The sequence below is a fragment of the Coregonus clupeaformis genome, chromosome 19 (genome assembly GCF_020615455.1).
Source record: "Coregonus clupeaformis isolate EN_2021a chromosome 19, ASM2061545v1, whole genome shotgun sequence".
NCBI classification, from domain to species: Eukaryota; Metazoa; Chordata; class Actinopteri; order Salmoniformes; family Salmonidae; genus Coregonus; species Coregonus clupeaformis.
Window position 1 is genome coordinate 57,640,348 of NC_059210.1, and position 12,533 is coordinate 57,652,880.

A 12,533-nucleotide genomic window follows, 5' to 3' on the forward strand; every position below is an offset into this window, starting at 1 on the left:
GAGGACAGAGCAGGATATTCTATAAACTCGAAACTGGAGAGAGGACAGAGCAGGATATCCTATAAACTCTAAACTGGAGAGAGGACAGAGCAGGATATCCTATCAACTCTAAACTGGAGAGAGGACAGAGCAGGATATTCTATAAACTCTAAACTGGAGAGAGGACAGAGCAGGATATCCTATAAACTCTAAACTGGAGAGAGGACAGAGCAGGATATCATATAAACTCTAAACTGGCGAGGGTACAGAGCAGGATATCCTATAAACTCTAAACGGAAGACGATAGAGCAGGATATCCTATAAACTCTAAACTGGAGAGAGGACAGAGCAGGATATTCTATAAACTCTAAACTGGGGAGAAGACAGTAAAGTATTGTATTTCAGAACAATAATGTAACAGACAGAGCAGAGAGAGTCTGAAGTAAGGGACAACTTGTGTTATTGTTTGATGGGTGTTTGATGGAGTTATGATGTGTCAGTCTGTGTAGTAGTGCATATCTTTATATAGACTATTAAACACTAGTAAGTATATGATTGATCAAGGAAGTGTTTGCCCCCCAAATAATGTGTGTGACTCTTTCTAGCGATGTAATTCTGGAGGTTACAACATACCCCTAAGATGAGTGTCTCTGAGGAGAGAGAGGAGGGGGGCACTGCCAACCCCCAGACCCAGAGAGCAGTCTCCAGTACCCAGCTGTCTGTCTATGACTGGTCCATGGACAATCCTCTCCTCTCATTTACATTTACATCATTTAGCAGACGCTCTTATCCAGAGTGACTTACAAATTGGTACATTCAACTTATGATAGCCAGTGGGACAGCCACCTTTTTTCTTTTTTTTCTTTTTTTTTATGGGGGGTGGGGGAAGAAGGATTACTTTATACTATTCCAGGTATTCCTTAAAGAGGTAGGGTTTCAAGTGTCTCCGGAAGGTGGTCAGTGACTCCGCTGTCCTGGCGTCGTAGGGGAGCTTGTTCCACCATTGGGGTGCCAGAGCAGCGAATAGCTTTGACTGGGCTGAGCGGGAACTGTGCTTCTGTAGAGGTAGGGGAGCTAGCAGGCCAGAGGTGGATGAACGTAGTGCCCTCGTTTGGGTGTAGGGTCTGATCAGAGCCTGAAGGTAAGGAGGTGCCGTTCCCCTCACAGCTCCGTAGGCAAGCACCATGGTCTTGTAGTAGATGCAAGCCTCAACTGGAAGCCAGTGGAGTGTGCGGAGGAGCGGGGTGACATGAGAGAACTTGGGAAGGTTGAACACCAGACGGGCTGCAGCGTTCTGGATAAGTTGAAGGGGTTTAATGGCACAGGCAGGGAGCCCAGCCAACAGCGAGTTGCAGTAATCCAGAAGGAGATGACAAGTGCCTGGATTAGGACCTGTGCCGCTTTCTGTGTAAGGTAGGGTCGTACTCTGCGAATGTTGTAGAGCATGATCCTGCAGGATCGGGTCACCGCTTTGATGTTAGCGGAGAACGACAGGGTATTGTCCAGGGTCACGCCAAGGTTCTTTGCACTCTGGGAGGAGGACACAATGGAGTTGTCAACCGTGATGGCGAGATCATGGAGCGGGCAGTCCTTCCCCGGAAGGAAGAGCAGCTCCGTCTTGCCGAGGTTCAGCTTGAGGTGGTGATCCGACATCCACACTGATATGTCTGCCAGACATGCAGAGATGCGATTCGCCACCTGGTTATCAGAAGGGGGAAAGGAGAAAATGAATTGTGTGTCGTCTGCGTAGCAATGATAGGAGAGACCATGTGAGGATATGACAGAGCCAAGTGACTTGGTGTATAGAGAGAATAGGAGAGGGCCTAGAACTGAGCCCTGGGGGACACCAGTGGTGAGAGCACGTGGTGCGGAGACAGATTATCGCCACGCCAACTGGTAGGAGCGACCTGTCAGGTAGGACGCAATCCAAGAGTGAGCAGCGCCGGAGATGCCCAACTCGGAGAGGGTGGAGAGGAGGATCTGATGGTTCACAGTATCAAAGGCAGCGGATAGGTCTAGAAGGATAAGAGCAGAGGAGAGAGAGTTAGCTTTAGCAGTCCAGAGAGCCTCCGTGACACAGAGAAGAGCAGTCTCAGTTGAATGACCAGTCTTGAAACCTGACTGGTTTGGATCAAGAAGGTCATTCTGAGAGAGATAGCAGGAGAGTTGGCTAGAGACGGCATGCTCAAGAGTTTTGGAGAGAAAAGAAAGAAGGGATACTGGTCTGTAGTTGTTGACATCGGAGGGATCGAGTGTAGGTTTTTTGAGGAGGGGTGCAACTCTCGCTCTCTTGAAGACGGAAGGGACATGGCCAGCGGTCAGGGATGAGTTGGTGAGCGAGGTGATGTAAGGGAGAAGGTCTCTGGAAATGGTCTGAAGAAGAGAGGAGGGGATAGGGTCAAGCGGGCATGTTGTTGGGCGGCCGGCTGTCACAAGTCGCAAGATTTCATTTGGAGAGAGAGGGGAGAAAGAAGTCAAAGCATAGGGTAGGGCAGTGTGAGCAGGACCAGCGGTGTCATTTGACTTAATAAATAAAAAAACTTATTTTCAAAATGGTTGACGAAGACATCCACAGAGAGGGATGAGGGAGGGGGAGGAGGAGGGGGATTCAGCAGGGAGGAGAAGGTGGCAAAGAGCTTCCTAGGGTTAGAGGCAGAGGCTTGAAATTTAGAGTGGTAGAAAGTGGCTTTAGCAGCGGAAACAGAGGAAGAGAATGTAGAGAGGAGGGAGTGAAAAGATAACAGGTCCGCAGGGAGTCTAGTTTTCCTCCATTTCCGCTCGGCTGCCCGGAGCCCTCTTCTGTGAGCTCGCAATGAGTCGTCAAGCCACGGAGCTGGAGGGGAGGACCGAGCCTGCCGGGAGGATAGGGGACATAGAGAGTCAAAAGATGCAGAAAGGGAGGAGAGGAGGGTTGAGGAGGCAGAATCAGGAGATCGGAGGGAGAAGGATTTAGCAGAGGGAAGAGATGATAGGATGGAAGAGGAGAGAGTAGCGGGAGAGAGAGAGCGAAGGTTGCGACGGCACATTACCATCGGAGTAGGGGCAGAGTGAGTAGTGTTGGAGGAGAGCGAGAGAGAAAAGGATACAAAGTAGTGGTCGGAGACTTGGAGGGGAGTTGCAGTGAGATTAGTAGAAGAACAGCATCTAGTAAAGATGAGGTCAAGCGTATTGCCTGCCTTTTGAGTAGGGGGGTCAAAAGAGGAAAGGAGTGGAAAGAAGGAGGCAGAGAGAAATGAGTCAAAGGCAGACGTAGGGAGGTTAAAGTCACTCAGAACTGTGAGAGGTGAGCCATCCTCAGGAAAGGACCTTATCAAGGCGTCAAGCTCATTGATGAACTCTCTAAGGGAACCTGGAGGGCGATAAATGACAAGGATGTTAAGCTTGAATGGGCTAGTGACTGTGACAGCATGGAATTCAAATGAGGAGATAGACAGATGGATCAGGGGAAAAAGAGAGAATGTCCACTTGGGAGAGATGAGGATTCCTGTGCCACCGTCGCGCTGACCAGATGCTCTCGGGGTATGCGAGAACACATGGTCAGACGAGGAAAGAGCAGTAGGAGTAGCAGTGTTTTCTGTGGTAATCCATGTTTCCGTCAGCGCCAAGAAGTCGAGGGACTGGAGGGTAGCATAGGCTGAGATTAACTCTGCCTTGTTGGCTGCAGAACGGCAGTTCCAGAGGCTGCCAGAGACCTGGAACTCCACGTGGGTCGTGCGCGCAGGGACCACCAGGTTAGAGTGGCAGCAGCCACACGGTGTGAGGCGTTTGTATGGCCTGTGCAGAGAGGAGAGAACAGGGATAGACAGACACATAGTTGACAGGCTACAGAAAAAGGCTACAATAATGAAAAGGAGATCGGAATGAAATGAACTAAACATCTGGGAAACCAAGAGAGCGGGGCCTCCCTCACGTTTCACTAAAACACTCAAATATAACTCTCCCAAATTATAATTGTTGTAAACTACAGCGGTTCAATGTTTTCTAGGAATAGACTCTAACTTAGTTTATTCAGCTAGCTAACTTGGTACAGTATTCTTCCGTGAAAACCGTCCAGGGCACCGAATCCTATGACGCCATAGCCATAGTTTAGCACCAATACTCGGTTACAACAAACCAGTGTGTTAACACGCTGTCACGATCGTCGTATACAGAGGACCAAGGCACAGCGTGGAATGCGAACATGCTTTTTATTAATGTTACACGAACAAAACAACAAACGATACGTGAAGTCCTACGGTACAAACACAAACCAAAAGGAACAAGATCCCACACCATACTGTGGGAAACAGGCTGACTAAGTATGGTGCCCAATCAGAGACAACAAGCAACAGCTGATTCACGTTGCCTCTGATTGAGAACCACACTGGCCAACATAGAAACACAATACTAGAACGAACACAAATGAAAACTCACACCCTGGCTCAACATACTAGAGTCCCCAGAGCCAGGGCGTGACAGTACCCCCCCCCAAAGGCGCGGACTCTGGCCGCGCCAACCAAACACCACAGGGGAGGGACCGGGTGGGCACTCCGCCTTGGCGGCGGATCCGGCTCCGGGCCTGATCCCCACTCCCTCTCCAACCCCCCAAAGTACCCCTGGTCCGGTCTGGCCCCGCTGGCCGGAGCTGGACTGCACACTGGTGGAGCGGATTGCTCTAGCTCCGGCGTGAAGCAGCTGACCGGTGCCTGCCGGACTGACGACGCACACCACTGGCTTGGTGTGGGGAGCAGGAACGGGCCGGACCGAGCTGGCGACGCTCACCATAGGCTTGGTGCGGGGAGCAGGAGCGGGCCGGACCGGGCTGGCGACGTGCACCATTGGCTTGGTGTGGGGAGCAGGAGCGGGCCGGACCGGACTTGCGATGCGCACCATTGGCCTGGTGCGGGGAGCAGGAACAGGCCGGGCCGGGCTGGCGACGCGCACCATAGGCTTGGTGCGGGGAGCAGGAACAGGCCGGGCCGGGCAGGCGACGCGCACCATTGGCTTGGTGCGGGGAGCAGGAACAGGCCGGGCCCGGGCCGGCGACGCGCACCATAGGCTTGGTGCGGGGAGCAGGAACAGGCCGGGCTGGCAACGCGCACCATTGGCTTGGTGCGGGGAGCAGGAACAGGCCGGGCCGGGCTGGCGACGCGCACCATTGGCTTGGTGCGGGGAGCAGGAGCGGGCCGGACCGGGCTGACGAAGCGCACCACTGACTTGGTGCGGAGAGCAGGAATGGACCTCTCTTGCTCACACGGCTTGACCCAGTCGAGGAGGCACTGGATATCTGCTAGAGATTTCCCTGGCGATGGCTCCTGGACCCGCTGCTTGGTCCAGTTCTGGTGGGATCTTCTGTCACGATCGTCGTATACAGAGGACCAAGGCGCAGCGTGGAATGCGAACATGCTTTTTATTAATGTTACAAGAACAAAACAACAAACGATATGTGAAGTCCTACGGTACAAACACAAACCAAAAGGAACAAGATCCCACACCATACTGTGGGAAACAGGCTGACTAAGTATGGTTCCCAATCAGAGACAACAAGCAACAGCTGATTCACGTTGCCTCTGATTGAGAACCACACTGGCCAACATAGAAACACAATACTAGAACGAACACAAATGAAAACTCACACCCTGGCTCAACATACTAGAGTCCCCAGAGCCAGGGCGTGACACACGCCAAACAGATCATTCGTGTCCGTGTCTAACGTTGTGTAAAGTTTTGGGTTAGTATTGACAGTTTGAGTGAGTACGTCGTCAACTTATTCAACCAGTTAGTTAGCTAGAATAGTTAGCATACTAGCTAGCCATTGCTCTCTGCCAATGAACCACCCCTCCTCCGACGGCATGAAACACACAGAGAGAGCCAAGCTAATGTTGACTAGTCACCCATGTCCCGAATTCCCTTGAACGACTCTTGTTACCAGTATGTAAAAACAAAACAAAAATAAATGTAGGTTATAACTTACCCTTAGTAGCTACTGTTAGCCAGTTAAGTGCAAAGCTAGCCACTGAATCGATTCAGCCAGTTCGCGTCTGTCCCAATGGAGAGAAAGCGTCTCCAAATATTGCAGCTAGGTTGTTCCAGCTATTGTTTAGTTAGCTATCCAGGTAGCAACAAGCTAGCTATATTTCGAGTACAGTAGCTACTAACTACCTAACGTTAACGCTTCAGATAATGAGGTTAGAAAAACAGCTGAATGGTAGGTAGCTAGCTGGCATAATTACAGGTACTCTTAAGCGTGAAATAACATTGGAAACAACTATCCACAGTTGCTAATAGTTACCAGTAGCTACCCGCTAGCTAGCTAGCTTTATTGGTCCAGGTGGGTTAGCTAGCCTCGTGCTTCACCGGGCTCAGCCGAATACAATACTTACCTACAATAATTACCTACAATAACCTACAATAACTACCTAGATAAACTACCTACAATACCTAACTACAATACCTACCTACAATCTAAATACATGGTTTAAGCTTTACTCGACACATCTCACCCGACCAGAGCTCCTGTAAGCATGTTATCAGTGGACCAATGCCCTTTGACCCAAAGTAAGGCTACTGCTATACATGATACATTATAAAATGGGAAATCCTCAAAGATTTGTGGAGAATGTGAGAATGTAACAGACTGCAGCCTGGTTGGGAGTTCAACGTTATATCAATCATTTATTTATAAAGCCCTTTTACATCAGCAGTTCCATGTGGGGAGAAATAGAGGGAAATGTCTGACATGATCGAATGATCCAGGGTGCTTTCTCATACTACTGATCATCATGACTGTATGAAATACTATGGTGTTTAATAATGATCCAGGGTGCTTTCTCATACTACTGATCATCATTACTGTATGAAATACTATGGGGTTTAATAACTAAACATGCATTGTGGAAATCCACTTGATAATTCCTGATGCTCCAACCAGACTCAGAGATCAGTCTCCAGTACCCAGCTGTCTGTCTATGAACAGTGACTGGTCCATGGATCTTCCTGAAAATGTAAAAAGTGGATCAATGCCCTCTAATCCAGGAACATAAAGAGACTGTTCCTATACTTTTATTCAAGGTGGGATGATGATTATGGTATTGGTGATGGTGATGGTGATGGTGATGGTGGGGATGGTGATGGTGATGGTGATGGTGATGGTGATGATGATGATGGTGATGGTGATGATGGTGATGTAGGCTTGGCACTAATTTCTCTGCTCTCTGACACCTGGAGCTGCAAATGGTCCAGGAACACAATGAAAGGACAAATGCACAATACTCGATTGCACATGGTTTAACTATAGTGTCCTTGCATATTGCTATTGATCTTATGCAGTCATATAAAGATAATTAATGTAAAATGCTAATTGCTATTGAATAGGCTAATTGCTTAGTCTTATTATGAGTCGCCTGTGATGTATATATAATATACAGTATATAAGGTACCAGTCAAAAGTTTGGACACACCTACTCATTCAAGGGTTTTACTTTATTTTTACTATTCTTTACATTGTATAATAATAGTGAAGACATCATAACTATGAAATAACACATATGGAATCATGTAGTAACCCAAAAGTGTTAAACAAATCAAAATGTGAGATTCTTCAAATAGCCACCCTTTGCCTTGATGACAGCTTGGCACGCTCTTGGCATTCTCTCAACCAGCTTCACCTGGAATGCTTTTCCAACAGTCTTGAAGGAGTTCCCACATATGCTGAGCACTTGTTGGCTGCTTTTCCTTCACTATGCCGTTCGACTCATCCCAAACCATCTCAATCGGGTTGAGGTCGGGGGATTGTGGAGACCAGGTCATCTAATGCAGCACTCCATCACTCTCCTTCTTGGTCAAATAGCCCTTACACAACCTGGAGGTGTGTTGGGTCATTGTTCTGTTGAAAAACGAATGATAGTCCCACTAAGCCCAAACCAGATGGGATGGCGTATCGCTGCAGAATGCTGTGGTAGCTATGCTGGTTAAGTGTGCCTTGAATTCCAAATAAATCACAGACAGTGTCACCAGCAAAGCACCCCCACACCATAACACCACCTCCTCCATGCTTTACAGTGGATAATACACATGCAGAGATCATCCATTCACCCACACCGCGTCTCACAAAGACATGGCGGTTGGAACCAAAAATCTTCAATTTGGACTCCAGACCAAAGATCAAATTTCCACCGGTCTAATGGCCATTGCTCGTGTTTCTTGACCCAAGCATGTCTCATCTTCTTATTGGTATCCTTTAATAGTGGTTTCTTTGCAGCAATACGACCATTAAGGCCTGATTCACACAGTCCCCTCTGAACAGTTGATGTTGAGATGTGTCTGTTACTTGAACTCTGTGAAGCATTTATTTGGGCTGCAATTTCTGAGGCTGGTAACTCTAATGAACTTATTCTTGTCATGTTGTATAAGGATTTGAAGACAGGCGCAGGAATACGTAATAGGGGTTTTATTTTCTCCACCCAACACAAGGTATGTCATGAACAACGACGAGGACGAAGCCTAAAATAAACACGTATACAGTTGAAGTCAGAAGTTTACATACACTTAGGTTGGAGTCATTAAAACTTGTTTTTCAAACACTCCACACATTTCTTGTTAACAAACTATAGTTTTGGCAAGTCGGTTAGGACATCTACTTTGTGCATCAGTAATTTTTCCAACAATTGTTTACAGACAGATTATTTGATTTATATTTCACTGTATCACAATTCCAGTTGGTCACTAAGTTCACTGTGCCTTTAAACAGCTTGGTAAATTCCAGAAAATTATGTCATGGCTTTAAAAACTTTTGATAGGCTAATTTACATCATTTGAGTCAATTGGAGGTGTACCTGTGGATGTATTTCAAGGCCTACCTTCAAACTCAGTGCCTCTTTGCTTGACATCATGGGAAAATCAAAAGAAATCAGCCAAGACCTCAGAAAAATTGTCTGGTTCATCCTTGGGAGCAATTTCCAAACGCCTGAAGGTACCACGTTCATCTGTACAAACAATAGTACGCAAGTATAAACACCATGGGACCACTTAGCCGTCATACCGCTCAGGAAGGAGACGCATTCTGTCTCCTAGAGATGAACGTACTTTGGTGCGAAAAGTGCAAATCAATCCCAGAACAACAGCAAAGGACCTTGTCAAGATGCTGAAGGAAACAGGTACAAAATATCTATATCCATAGTAAAACGAGTCCTATATCGACACAACCTGAAAGGCCGCTCAGCAAGGAAGAAGCCACTGCTCCAAAACCGCCATAAAAAAGCCAGGCTACGGTTTGCAATGCACATGGGGACAAAGATCGTACTTTTTGGAGAAATGTCCTCTGGTCTAATTAAACAAAAATATAACTGTTTGGCCATAATGATCATCGTTATGTTTGGAGGTAAAAGGGGTAAACTTGCAAGCCAAAGAACACCATCCCAACCGTGAAGCACGGGGGTGGCAGCATCATGCTGTGGGGGTGCTTTGCTGCAGGAGGGACTGGTGCACTTCACAAAATAGATGGCATCATGAGGAAGAAAAATTATGTGGAACTACTGAAGCAACATCTCAAGATATCAGTCAGGAAGTTAAAGCTTGGTCGCAAATGGGTCTTCCAAATGGACAATGACCCCAAGCATACTTCCAAAGTTGTGGCAAAATGGCTTAAGGACAACAAAGTAAAGGTATTTGAGTGGCCATCACAAAGCCCAGACCACAAACCTGACTCACTTACACCAGCTCTGTCAGGAGGAATGGGCCAAAATTCTCCCAACTTATTGTGGGAAGCTTGTGGAAGGCTACCCGAAACGTTTGACCCAAGTTAAACAATTTAAAGGCAATGCTACCAAATACTAATTGAGTGTAAACTTCTGACCCACTGGGGAATGTGATGAAAGAAAGAAATGCAGAAAATAAATAATTCTCTCTACTATTATTCTGACATTTCACATTCTTAAAATAAAGTGGTGATCCTAACTGACCTAAGAAAGGGAATTTTTACTAGGATTAAATGTCAGGAATTGTGAAAAACTGAGTTTAAATGTATTTGGCTAACGAGTATGTAAACCTCCGACTTAAACTGTACATACATACACATAAGGTGAGGGAAAAAAGTATTTGATCCCCTGCTGATTTTGTACGTTTGCCCACTGACAAAGACATGATCAGTCTATAATTTTAATGGTAGGTTTATTTGAACAGTGAGAGACAGAATAACAACAAAAAAATCCAGAAAAACGCATGTCAAAAATGTTATAAATTGATTTGCATTTTAATGAGGGAAATAAGTATTTAGACCTTGAGATGCTTCTTACGGAGCCACTCCTTAGTTGCCCTGGCTGTGTGTTTCGGGTCGTTGTCATGCTGGAAGACCCAGCTACGACCCATCTTCAATGCTCTTACTGAGGGAAGGAGGTTGTTGGCCAAGATCTCGCGATACATGGCCCCATCCATCCTTCCCTCAATACGGTACAGTCGTCCTGTCCCCTTTGCAGAAAAGCATCCCCAAAGAATGATGTTTCCACCTCCATGCTTCACGGTTGGGATGGTGTTCTTGGGGTTGAGTTTAGACCAAAAAGCTCTATTTTTGTCTTATCAGACCACATGACCTTCTCCCATTCCTCCTCTGGATCATCCAGATGGTCATTGGCAAACTTCAGACGGGCCTGGACATGCGCTGGCTTGAGCAGGGGGACCTTGCGTGCGCTGCAGGATTTTAATCCATAACGGTGTAGTGTGTTACTAATGGTTTTCTTTGAGACTGTGGTCCCAGCTCTCTTCAGGTCATTGACCAGGTCCTGCCGTGTAGTTCTGGGCTGATCCCTCACCTTCCTCATGATCATTGATGCCCCACGAGGTGAGATCTTGCATGGAGCCCCAGACCGAGGGTGATTGACCGTCATCTTGAACTTCTTCCATTTTCTAATAATTGCGCCAACAGTTGTTGCCTTCTCACCAAGCTGCGTGCCTATTGTCCTGTAGCCCATCCCAGCCTTGTGCAGGTCTACAATTTTATCCCTGATGTCCTTACACAGCTCTCTGGTCTTGGCCATTGTGGAGAGGTTGGAGTCTGTTTGATTGAGTGTGTGGACAGGTATCTTTTATACAGGTAACGAGTTCAAACAGGTGCAGTTAATACAGGTAATGAATGGAGAACAGGAGGGCTTCTTAAAGAAAAACTAACAGGTCTGTGAGAGCCGGAATTCTTACTGGTTGGTAGGTGATCAAATACTTATGTCATGCAATAAAATGCCAATTAATTACTTAAAAATCATACAATGTGATTTTATGGATTTTTGTTTTAGATTCCGTCTCTCGCAGTTGAAGTGTACCTATGATAAAATTACAGACCTCTACATGCTTTGTAAGTAGGAAAACCTGCAAAATCAGCAGTGTATCAGATACTTGTTCTCCCCACTGTATGTATATGCATAAAGGAGCCAAACGGCACCTTGATTACATAGATCACACAGAGGAGAGGTTATGATTTGTATTAAATGATGTTTTCTAGGTGGAAGGTATATCCTGTGTATGAGATTCAAATGTATCAACTGGTGATTAGGATTGTTAGATGAACCCACTAAGTTCCTGATGAACTCAACTGGTGAGCCTCTTTAGCAGCTAGTTCCATGGACACACTGATTTCAATGTCCTTTACCAAGGTCAGATTACTTTCAGTCAACAGTCTCTTTTGTGTAGCTTCACTCCGTAGCCAACATACTAGTCTGTCTCTAATGATGTCATTTAGAACAGCATTAAACTCAGTGTTCTGATAGTTTCTTTAATGCAGCAGCAAACATTGTAACAGATTCTCCCTCTTCTCCTGTGTAACCTGAACCTTTCAGCATTAACTAGTGGTTCAGGTGAAAAATGTCCTTTAAGTATCTCCACAATATCCACATACGTCTTATTACCTGTTCTGTCTGACTTCTTCCAGACAGAATAGTTCCTGTAGATTCAGACTTACTGTTCACAACGTTGACACCAGCAATCCCCCGCCCACATGACACCATACACGTGGTCTGCGGTTTTTGTCTGGTTGGATGTACTGCCAAATTCTTTAAAACAACGTTCAAGGCGGCTTAGAGAAATGAACATTCAATTCTCTGGCAACAGCTCTGTTGGACATTCATATGGCCACCCAGACTATTTACATTGACCCCCCCCCCCCCCCCCATTTGTTTTTACACTGTTGCTACTCGCTGTTTATTATCTATGCATAGTCACTTTACCCCTATCTACATGTACGTTACCTCGACTAACCTGTACCCCCGGACATTGACTCGGTACCGGTACCCCCTGTATATAGCCTCATTATTGTTATTTTATTGTGTTACTATTTATTATTTGGTAAATATTTTCTTAACTCTGTCTTGAACTGCATTGTTGGTTAAGGGCTTGTAAGTAAGCATTTCACGGTAAGGTCTACACCTGTTGTATTTGGCGCACGTGACAAATAACATTTGATTTCATTTCATTTGACACACACACACACACACACACTGGACACACACACACTGGACACACAGACACACTGGACACACAGACACACACACACACACACACACACACACACTGGACACACAAACACACTAGAC